General features: G+C 45.2%; 1 pseudogene; it reads right to left on the minus strand.

The window, feature by feature from the left end:
* Positions 1-11756: 11756 nt before the first annotated feature.
* LOC134937491 (5S ribosomal RNA) lies at positions 11757-11874 on the minus strand (annotated as a pseudogene).
* Positions 11875-12605: the final 731 nt, after the last annotated feature.

Below are 12605 nucleotides of genomic sequence, written 5' to 3' on the forward strand. Positions count from 1 at the left end.
TATGTAGGGATCACTATTGAAATCAATGCATATCTCCCAACATCTAACTCCTTTGTGTGTCTTTGCCATGTATGACCAAAAAAGGGGCGTGACCTCTGCAACATGGACGTGGCTTCATGGGAATGCCACGGCCACAAGCCACACCTCCCATTTTTGTCACTGTGGGGGCATGGCTAGTGCTCTGTGAGTTGCTGGCCATGCCCCCAGTCCCTCTGTCTCCCTTGAATAGGTGCTGTGCCTGTAGCATTTATACACTGCTGCTCTGCTGACCTCAGCAGAGTGGCAGGGGCTCTCACAATCTCCCCCCATCACAGCTTGGGATGCCCTCATCTGGATTAGTACCGCACCCACTGCCTCTCAGGCTTTTAAACAGGGAACTAACATATGCTGACTGCACACAAGCCATAGGTAAGATCCTTAAAATTATATAGAAAGTCTCTGGGTGAACTTTTTGGGCATGGGGCTCCCTGGATTTCTAACACCTATATCGCCCTGTGTTTGTTTTTATTTATGTAGCACTTTTCACATATCTTTTACACTTGTAACACTGATCAGCTAACCTCACTTTCTAACACTCAGCAGCCTCTTTCACTTGCTTAACACTGATTTTTTACTTCTATCTCCCATTTGTGTAATGCCCTGGGGTGGTATGCCTGGGATGATTTGGGGGTGCTCTGCTCTGTCCGACAAGGTCACTGTGAAGCAGGTGGGCAGGCTCATATATTGCCAATATATGCCAAGAACCTCGGATATGATGGTTGTTATAATTATAATTTTAATGGTGTATGGTGCACCTGCACTCTTGTTCCTACATTGTAGTACCAAGTCCCAGAAAGGTAGTACATAAGAAGCTAGGGTGTGCAGTCCAGGCCCCCTCTCCACATTAAATTAGAGTTTACCTTTGTGAATGTTGAAATTATTATATTTCCGGAAATGGTCACAGTTCCACACGATCCGCTCTGTCAACGTGGACATAAATCTTCAACAGGAAGTGCATTCCTCCCTGCAGTCTAAACGCTTCTCCATTGTGTTGCAATCCTGTGCCGCTACTAAGCATATGGTGCTGCTGTTTTGATTAGCAATAAACTACCCTTTGTTCTACGCTCTACCTGCTCGGACTTAAATGGCAGATTTCTCATACTAACTGGCAGATTGGGACACCCAGACATAACCATAGCTAATGTTTATGCCCCAATACAGGCCACCAACATTTCTTCTCCTTGTTATTTTCTTTGCTACGTAAACAGCAGAAGGGCTATCTTTTTTAGGGGGTGACATTAATAGCGTCTTGGACCTCGCTTTAGATAGATCTGCCCCTCTGGCCCACTCACACTCCCCCCCAATATTGCGTTTCCTTAACAAGCATATCAGGAAGTCTGGAGTGTTTGACACATGGCTCGCTCTTAACCCCTCATCCAAAGATTACACATTCTACTCACCTCCTCATGGCACCCACTCTCGGATTGGAATGTTATTTTCTGTCCCCCTCTCTTGCAAACATCTGTTGGGCTCTGGAATTGTTTCTAACCCAAGGTCTGACCATTTTCATTGTCACCTCTACTTTCAGCCTTCTCGACAATCCGGTCTGTAAGCTTACTTGGCAGCTCAATGAAACTCTCATTAAAATTCCTAATTTCCAGGCTTTTATTAAAGTGGTCATAGACGATTACTTTTCCTTTAACATTCAAGAATCTTCATGCTCCCACCCACTTGGTTTGGGAGGCCCTTAGTCAGTTGTTCGACGGCATATCATACAGTATCTTATACTATCCGTAGGAACAAGGTACATAATAGCATCTCTCGATCTCACTGACATGGTCCACCAGCTTGAAACACTCTACAAATGCGCCCCCAGTGAAGCTTATACAAAAGGCTTCTTTCAGCTACATCGGCACTTCATGTGATAATTTCAGAAAAAAACAGTATACTCTTCTTTGGCTCAACCAACACTTCTATGAAAAAAGCAACAAGGGGGACACTTTGCTCGCCAACAGCCTCAAAGCCCGCAAGGCCTTTTTGGCTATACCTGTTATTCAAGACCATACTGGTTGTGAGGATACCAGGTGACCTGGGTATCCTTGGGTTCAGGATTCACACAGCAAAGAGGAATACAGTGAAAACAAGGTGATCTTTATTCAGAGAGAACCAGAAATCTAGTGAACAGCAAGCAGGATTATACTACTAAAGTCCACTCAGAGTTCAGCAAAGTACTTACCAGCTGCTCTATATCTATTCCAGTCCTGGGCAGCAATGACAGCTGTAGCAGGGCACACAGGGTGGCTAGTCACTGATGACACTGAGAGGGGACGACACACCAACCTCCAGTGAGTCTACCTGTGTACCCTCACCTCCCCACACACTCCTCTTTCTCCCAGCCACTTCCTGACTCCCGCAATTCCCCCTTGCTGGTTCTTTCTTTCTCCTCCTTTCTGATTGGTAGATCGTGTTGCCAGTCTTTCCAGAGGGGAAGGAACACCCCCTTGCTGTCTGCTTCTGGCAGACTTCCTGTGTGTGACTTCTGCAGACTGAGGGCTTCAATTTAAGAACACACAATTTGGGCAATAGGGTTAACTCTTTCCTTTTTCCCTTGCCTCCTCACACTGGTGCTCTTCGGTATAACCCAACTGATATTAATATAATTTTCAAAGACTATTATGACTCTCTCTGTAATCTACAAGAACAGTCCAGCTCAGGAGATGATCCACCCCCTTCCACTTCTGCATACCTCGCCTCTTGCGCCCTGCCTCGGTGGATTCCTCTACCTGCATTGTTCTAGGACACGCTATTACACAGGAGGACGTTTCCAACGCCCTTAAAACACAAAAGCCTTCTAAAGGCGCTAGGCCATGATGGACTCCCCTTCTCCTATTATAAGACTTTCCAATTATCCCTACTCCCACATTTAACAGCTATGTTTAACCAGATACTAGATGGCAATTATTTTTCACCCAGACACAACTAGGGATAAAATCACAGTCCTGCCAAAACCAGGCAAGAAGCCCTCCCTGGACTCTAACTATTATCTCACTTTTGAACAATGATTTAAAACTCTTTGAAAAAGTTCTTGCCATTAGGCTGAACCCTATACTCCCCACCCTGATACACCCAGATTAAGTGGGCTTTGTGCCCTCTAGGCAGGCACTTGACAACACCAGTCACACAATAGATATTACTCTTCCTCTTAATTCATTCAAAATGCCTTCACTGATTCTGGCGATGGATGCAGAGAAGGCCTTTGACCGGGTCTCTTTGCCCTTCGTGACCTGCACCCTCCTTCAATTTGGTTTTGCGGGCAAATTCTTACAAGCCATTAAAGCTCTTTGCCACAACCCCTCCACTACAGTATTGACAGGTGGACTTCTCTCAGATTCATTTACAGTTACTAACGACACCAGACTGGGTTGTCCTCTTTCGCCCCTTATATTTGCCCCTGTCACAAAACTTCTAGCCTGTAAAAACAGGATTTTAATACCTACAGGTAAATCCTTTTCTCCTAGTCCGTAGAGGATGCTGGGGTCCACTTCAGTACCATGGGGTATAGACGGTTCCACAAGAGCCATGGGCACTTTAAGACTTTTTCAGAGTGTGAACTGGCTCCTCCCTCTATGTCCCTCCTCCAGACCTCCGTAAAGGAACTGTGCCAGGGAGACAGACATTTTGAGGAAAGGATTTACTTTTAAGTTAACAGTGAGATTCATACCAGCTCACACTTCAACCATGCCGCACAACATGGCATTCAACATAACACATGCCAACGGGCATGAACCAATGCAGCAACATGCTGAAAATAATTTTAACACAACACTTGTGTAACTACAACGAAAATAATTTCAGGTGAAGTACGCACTGGGTTTCGTGCCCAGCATCCTCTACGGACTAGGAGAAATGGATTTACCGGTAGGTATTAAAATCCTGTTTTCTCATACGTCCTAGAGGATGCTGGGGTCCACTTCAGTACCATGGGGTTATACCAAAGCTCCAGTACGGGCGGGAGAGTGCGGATGACCCTGCAGCACCGATTGATCAAACTTTAGGTCCTCATCGGCCAAGGTGTCAAACTTGTAAAACTTAGCAAACGTGTTTGTCCCTGACCAAGTAGCTGCTTGGCAAAGTTGTAATGCCGAGACCCCCTGGGCAGCCGCCCAGGATGAGCCCACCTTTCTAGTGAATGGGCTTTTACCGAAGTCGGTAACGGCAATCCTGCCGTGGAATGAGCGTGCTGAATCGTACCTCTGATCCAGCGCGCAACAGTCTGCTTAGAAGCAGGACACCCAATCTTGTTGGGAGCATACAGGACAAACAGAGCCCCTGTTTTCCGTATCCGAGCTGTTCTTGTGACATAAATTCTCAAAGCTCTGACCACATCCAGATACTTTGAAGCATCGAAGGTGTCAGTAGCCGCTGGCACCACAATAGGCTGGTTTATATGGAAAGAAGAAACCACCTTAGGTAGAAATAGCTGACGAGTTCTCAACTCAGCCCTATCTTCATGGAAGATCAAGTAAGGGCTCTTGTAAGACAAGGCCCCTAACTCAGACACCCTTCTTGCGGATGTCAAAGCCAACAGCATGACCACTTTCCAAGTGAGAAACTTCAATTCTATCTCCTGGAGAGGTTCAAACCAATCCGATTGAAGGAACTGCAACACCACGTTAAGATCCCATGGTGCCACAGGAGGCACAAATGGAGGTTGGATGTACAGAACCCGCTTCACGAAGTTCTGAACTTCTGGAAGGGAGGCCAATTGTTTCTGAAAGAAAACGGACAAGGCCGAAATCTGGACCTTGATTGACCCCAATCGTAGGCACACATCCACACCCGTCTGGAGAAAATGGAGAAAACATCCTAACTGAAACTCTTCCGTTGGAGTCTTGTTGGATTCACACCAAGACACATATTTTCTCCAAATACGGTGGTAATGTTTAGACGTTACCCCTTTCCTGGCCTGAATCAGAGTGGGAATGACTTCTTTGGGAATACCCTTTCGGGCTAGGATCTGGCATTCAACAACCATGCCGTCAAATGTAGTCGCGGTAAGTCTTGATATACGCATGGCCCCTGCTGGAGCAGGTCCTCGCAAAGAGGGAGAGGCCGAGGATCTTCTATGAGCAACTCCTGAAGATCTGGATACCAAGCCCTCTTTGGCCAGTCCGGGACAACGAGGATCGCACGAACCCATGTTCTTCTTATGATCTTGAGAACTTTTGGTATTAGTGGAAGTGGAGGGAAGACATATACCGACCGAAACACCCACTGGGTCACTAGTGCATCCACTGCTATTGCTTGAGGGTCTCTCGACCTGGAACAATATCTCTGAAGCTTCTTGTTGAGACGAGATGCCATCATGTCTACTTGAGGAACTCCCCAAAGACCTGTCACCTCTGTGAAGACTTCGTGGTGGAGGCCCCATTTTCCTGGATGGCGATCATTTCTGCTGAGGAAGTCCGCTTCCCAGTTGTCCACTCCTGGAATGAAAATTGCCGACAGAGCTCTTGCATGTCTTTCTGCCCAGAGGAGGATCTTTGTCACCTCTGCCATCGCCGCTCTGCTTTTCGTTCCACCCTGACGGTTTATGTACGCGACTGCTGTTACATTGTCCGACTGGATCTGTACGGGTTGATCTTGAAGAAGATGTACCTCTTGTAGAAGGCCATTGTAAATGGCTCTCAACTCCAGAACGTTTATGTGAAGACAAGCTTCTTGACTTGACCATCTTCCTTGGAAGCTTTCCCCCTGTGTGACTGCTCCCCAGCCTCGGAGACTTGCATCCATGGTTACTAGGACCCAGTCCTGAATCCCGAACCTGCGTCCCTCTAGTAGGTGAGAACTGTGTAGCCACCACAGGAGCGAAATTCTGGCTTTGGATGACAGGATTATCCTCTGGTGCATGTGTAGGTGGGATCCAGACCACTTGTCCAACAGGTCCCACTGGAATACTCTGGCATGGAATCGGCCAAACTGTATGGCCTCGTAGGCCGCTACCATCTTTCCCAACAACCGAATTCATTGATGAATCAACACTTTTGTTAATTTCAGAATTTGTTTGACCATTCTCTGGATTTCCAGAGCCTTTTCTACTGGAAGAAATACCCTCTGTTCTTCTGTGTCCAGTATCATCCCCAGAAAGGACAATCTTGTCGTCGGTTCCAACTGTGACTTTGGAAAATTTATGATCCAAAATTTATGTTGAAGTACTGTCAGGGAAAGTGCAATGTTCTGCACCAACCTTTCCCTGGATCTCGCTTTTATCAGGAGATCGTCCTGGTAAGGAATTATATTTACTCCTTTCTGCCGAAGGGGGACCATCATCTCTGTCATCACCTTGGTGAACACCCTCGGTGCCCTGGAGAGTCCAAACGGCAATGTCTGAAATTGGTAATGACAACCCTGTATCGCGAATCTCAGATAAGCTTGATGTGGAGGATAAATGGGAACATGTAAGTAGGCATCTTTTGTGTCCACTGACACCATGAATACCCCTTCCTCCAGACTGGAAATCACTACCCTCAGGAATTCCATCTTGAACTTGAACCTTTGCAGGTAGAGATTCAGAGTTTTCAAGTTTAGAATCGGTCTGACTGAGCCATCCGGCTTCGGAACTACGAAAAGGCTTGAATAAAACCCTTCTCCCTGTTGTGACAAGGGAACCAGGACAATAACTTGATCCTGACACAATTTTTGTATTGCTGCCGCTATCACTTCCCTGTCCGGGATAGAAGCTGGTAAGGCCGATTTGAAAAACTGGCATGGGGGAATGTCTTAAAACTCCAGTTTGTACCCATGGGACACTATTTGTAAGACCCACGGGTCCAGGACAGATTGAACCCAGACCTGACTGAAGAGTTTCAGACGGCCCCCACCTGAGCGGACTCCCGCAAGGGAGCCCCAGCGTCATGCTGAAGATTTGGCAGAAGCAGAAGTTGATTTCTGCTCCTGTGATCCTGTAGACGCTGCAGACTTTTTTCCTTTTCCCCTTCCTTTACCCGCAAAGAAAGGGGAACCTTTTCCCTTTTTGTATTTATTGGGCCAAAAGGACTGCATCTGAGAGTGATGTGTCTTTTTCGCCGGCGCAGGAGCATTAGGCAAGAATGTCGACTTACCTGCGGTAGCCGCAGAAACTAATGCATCCAGCCCATCTCCAAACAAGGCTTCGCCCTTATACGGGAGAGCCTCCATATTCCTTTGGAACCTGCGTCAGCATTCCATTGGCGAATTCACAACGCCCTCCGTGCTGAGATTGCCATGGTAGCGGCTCTTGATCCCAAGAGACCAATATCTTTCATGGCTTCTAGCATGTATGCAGCAGCGTCTTTGATATGACCTAACGTTAGGAGTATCTCGTCTCTGTCTATTGTGTCAATGTCTGATGACAAGTTTTCTGACCACTTTTCAATAGCACTACGCACCCACGCACAGGCAATGGTAGGCCTGAGTAGTGTCCCATTGGCCACATAAATAGATTTCAATGTATTCTCCAACTTGCGGTCTGCCGGCTCTTTCTGTGAAGCCGTCCCAGGCGCAGGGAGAATCACCTTTTTTGTTAACCGTGACAGGGCACTGTCTAAAACGGGGTGACTCCCATCTTTTCTTGTCCTCTGCAGGGAAAGGGTAAGCTACCTGAATTCTTTTGGGAATCTGAAATTTGTTCTCAGGATTTGTCCAGACTTCCTCAAAGAGACTGTTCAGCTCATGAGATGGAGGAAAAGTTACATTAATTTTCTTTTCTTTACAAAAGTAAGCCTTCTCCTGTGGTAAAGGAGGGGGCTCCGTAACTTCTAACACCTCCTTTTATAGCAATAATAATGTATTGTATGTTTTTTGCTAACTTTGGATCTATTCCCCTGGAATCACTAGTGTCGACACAGGAATCAGAGTCCGTGTCGTTATCAGTCTGTACAACTTGTGTAAATTACCTTTTATGTGACCCAGAGGGGTCCCCTGTGGATGAAAAGGCAGAACTATTAAAAATCACATCTTCCACGGATTTTCTCCAGTTTTCTGCATGAGACTCAGACTTACCCATCTCTTACTGATATGATTCACACTATCACGTAATTCTTTCACCCATTCAGGCTCGTGGTGTGCCGGCAGCGCCACCACATTACAACTCTGTGTCCCTAAAATGGCTCCCTCAGGGGAAGAGCTCCCTGCCTCAGACATGTCACACACGTGCACAATCACACCACAGACACTCCGGGGCTTAATGGGGACAGACCCACAGTAAAGTATGTCAGAAGGACACAGAAAGGAATTGCCAGTTCACAACTCAGCGCCAACAGAAAAAATCCCCATGTCGCGTACTTTGTACACAGAGACAAAATCCCTGTGTCGCATACTTTGTACACAGAGATCTTCAAGCGCTTTCTATTATGAATAATAGGGTTTAGCACCGAATATTAAATCCCCCCCCCCCCTTTTTTGCACCCTGATACTTGATTCAGAAGTGGAGAGGAGGATCAGCATTTCTTGCCCTGCAGCTACTGGGAGAAAATGGCGCTGAGCAGTGTGCTGGCTGCCTGAGGAAGAAGCCCCGCCCCTTGTAGTGGAGTGTTTTTCCTCAGCTTTAGAATAGATATTTATACTGGCGGATGTGTAGGACAGTGTAAATACAAAGTATGCTACCTTTTGGCAGTGAGAGTAGGTTTCATGTTGCCCCCCCCCCCCCCCCTTTCCCGCACCCTGCTGTGCACTGTGTTATGGATAGCATGTTCGCACAGCGTTCCCGTTCGCTGCGCGGTACCTTCAGCTGTCACGATGACAGTGATCCCTCTCTGCAGATCTCCGGTAATAATACTCACGCGTCTTCTGACTTCTGGCTCTGTTAGGGGGGTGACGGCGTGCTGTGGGAGTGAGCACGTAGCTGCAGCTAGTGTTCAGTACCCTTCAGGAGCTAATGGTGTCCTGTCAGCAAGAAGCAGAGCCATGAAACTCTTTAGGAAGTTGGTTCCTACTTCTTCCCCCTAAGTCCCACGAAGCAGGCAGACTGTTGCCAGCAGTCTCCCTGAAAATAAAAAACCTAACATAAAGTCTTTCAGTGAAACTCAGTAGAGCTCCACTGGAGTGCGACCAGTCTGCCTGGACACATTTTCTAAACTGAGGTCTGGAGGAGGGACATAGAGGGAGGAGCCAGTTCACACTCTGAAAAACTCTTAAAGTGCCCATGGCTCCTGCGGAACCGTTTATATCCCATGGTACTGAAGTGGACCCCAGCATCCTCTAGGACGTATGAGAAATAAGGTCTAACCCAGACATCTCGTATATTGGCCCTCATTCCGAGTTGATCGCAGCAGGAATTTTGATAGCAGTTGGGCAAAACCATGTGCACTGCAGGGGGGTGGGGGGGGGCAGATATAACATGTGCAGAGAGAGTTAGATTTGGGTGGGTTATTTTGTTTCTGTGCAGGGTAAATACTGGCTGCTTTATTTTTACACTGCAATTTAGATTGCAGATTGAACACACCACACCCAAATCTAACTCTCTCTGCACATGTTAAATCTGCCTCCCCTGCACTGCACATGGGGGGTAATTCCAAGTTGATCACAGCAGGATTTTTGATAGCAACTGGGCAAAACCATGTGCACTGCAGGGGAGGCAGATATAACATGTGCAGAGAGAGTTAGATTTGGGTGTGGTGTGTTCAATCTGCAATCTAATTTGCAGTGTAAAAATAAAGCAGCCAGTATTTACCCTGCACAGAAATAAAATAACCCACCCAAATCTAACTCTTTCTGCACATGTTATATCAGCCCCCCCTGCAGTGCACATTGTTTTGCCCAGTTGCTATCAAAAATCCTGCTGCGATCAACTTGGAATTACCCCCATGGTTTGGCCCAACTGCTAACAAAATTCTTGCTGCGATCAACTCGGAATTACAACCATTGTGGTCATAGAATCCCACTATAAAATTTAACTTTTTGCCGACAACGTATTCCTTACCCTTACCAAACCTTTAACGTTGGAAGGGAAAAGGGTGGGAGGGGAGTAATCTGTGTACAAGCTAAACACCCAGGTAGCTGACAAACACCCTGGCACGGGTCGAAATGCGTTGGTGGGGAGGCCTGCACTGGACGGATACACGTACCCTTGTGGAGATTGAAGGAGACCAGACTAACGGGGCCCCGTTATTTCTGTATAACATCTTACTACCTCTAACCACTCGGAAAACGTGCGTGGCCTTTTAAAATAAGGAGTGGAAAAGAAAAGACCCACCTTACGTGCATATTGTGTATCAGCAAAATCGTGAGTGCCATATATAGGGGGCAACCCCGGTATTCTTTGCTCACATGGTGATGGATGATTAACCACAAAGATCTTATTTATATGCGTGTTCCCTCTGCACTGTTGTAAGTGTCCTGGAAGGGGGGACTCCCCGTTACTTTCTTACTGTTCTATGGGAAATTGCATAGAGTGAATACCAATATCACCTCAAAGTAATACACGAGGATCGGGGTGTATGTCTTGTGTTTTCTTTCATGCATATGAATCATACTTGCCTACCTGACCCTCTCCATGAGGGAGAAAACGCTCTGTTCCTGGACTTTCCTGGTAATGTATGATTGCCATCACCTGTGGTGAGCTAGTTAATTGATAAGAAAGGTGTTTCACCACAGGTGATGGCAATCATACATTACCAGGAAAGTCCAGGAACAGAGCATTTTCTCCCTCATGGAGAGGGTCAGGTAGGCAAGTATGATATGAATACATCTTGAAAATTGAAAGGAAGAAACCCCCAGATCTACTGCATCAAAAATCTGAGGGAAGTGCATATTTGTTTTGTGAGCGCCTGGGCGCAATATTTGGTTTTGTTTTTTGGTGCAGCTGAGTTACAGTATATATGATTCAAAAATGTTATAATACATCCACAATTTCAGTCAAATATAGAAAGTCACTGTTATTAGACAGACATCTCTCATGTGGAGGTGCACCCCAGAGGGTAGCAGGGGAAAAAAGAGAGGAAAGGTACTCTTGGTTTTTTTTTTTTTTTCGGGGAGACACTCTTAATAAATTAAAACGTAACTTTTATTTTTACAGTAATAAAATCATTGCATAGTACAACACCATATAGGACAGGAATCAACAAAGAATTTTCAAAAATATATAATGTGAGGCTACACCAGTACGTAATCTCAGATCAGTATATGTAGCTATACTTTTGCCAAGTAGCACGCAAAATATAGATATATATCAATAACTGAAAAAGGGGTTTTCAAGTAAAAGATGATTCTTTTAATCTATTATTGCCAGTTATTGATATTGTAGTACGTAAATGATCAGAGAATAGGTCACAAAATAGCAGTGTGATTTAATACACATACAGTAGTCTCCCTTACAAAGTCCCACGTACAGTGTTACATATCACTAGGTAATATCACAATGTGTCCTATGTGTGTAATCAATAAATCAATGATCATACAGTTGTTCACATAGCAGTAGAGTTTCATACCAATAGATATATATCACAGAGATAAATTGCTTATTAAACAGAAGTTCATCACAGCAGTAGATATATATGTCATAAAGCTATAAAATGGCAGAGTAATGGTAGTATTTATTTGAGCTTCTTCAAGTGTCTCTGAAATACTTATTCAATTATAAGGAAAAACCAGACCTTTTGGTCCACCAAACTTTTGCCAGGATAGGTCAAATTAAAGGGAAGGACGGAGAGGGAAAAGACAAGAATGGATACTGTTGATCAGTGAAAGACCTCAACAGTATCATGCCAGTGGACTGTTGCTTCTTGCTAAGCACCTAATGAGACCTGCAGTACCAGGTATTCCCAGGTGTTATCAACACTGGTACTAACCTGGCCCAACAAGTTTTTACTGCCAAGATCAGAAGGAATTGGGTATATTACGTGTGGTTTGACAGCAGAGTATAAAGCAAGTGAGCAGGTCCATTCTAGTATCCTGTATTTAGGGGTGGAGGAAGAGCAGTAGAAATTGATTTCTGTTGTATAATGTGTTGTACTAAGCAATGAGCATTACTTTGATTTTATTACTGTAAAAATAAAAGTTACGTTTTAATTTATTAATTAAGAGTGCCCCCAAAAAAATGAGAGTACCTTTACTGTCTTTTTTCCACCTGCTCCTTACCAAACCTTTGACAACTCTACCGAATCTTTCTTGGGAACTGGCTCTGTATGGACATATCTCTGGTTACAAGATTAACCATGACAAGACTGACATCATGCATTTGCACATATCGGAGTCTCTAAAAAAATAATTGCAATTGAATTTCGATATGAACTGGCGGATGGACTTTATTAAGTATCTTGGGGTTCATATAACTAAACATTTCGACCAGCTGTATTAAGGCTAATTATCCCCACTTGTTCAGAGCTATTACTTTAGATATCTCTGACCGGTGGAAACACTTTAAATCTTTGGTGGGGAGGATTAACGCCATCAAGATAAACTTCCTTCTTAAATTGTTAGATTTTTTCCAGACGCTCCCTGTTACAGTCCCCTCTTGGGTGCTCTCTGCACTTCAGTCCTCTTACTGCAAGTTTATTTGGAGTGATAGAAAGCCTCACCTTCGTAGAGAAATCCTGGGCAAAGGATGGAGGATTGGGATTGGGTTTATCCATGATTTCTCGGAACTACCA

Source organism: Pseudophryne corroboree, chromosome 6, assembly GCF_028390025.1.
Source record: "Pseudophryne corroboree isolate aPseCor3 chromosome 6, aPseCor3.hap2, whole genome shotgun sequence".
Taxonomy (NCBI): domain Eukaryota; kingdom Metazoa; phylum Chordata; class Amphibia; order Anura; family Myobatrachidae; genus Pseudophryne; species Pseudophryne corroboree.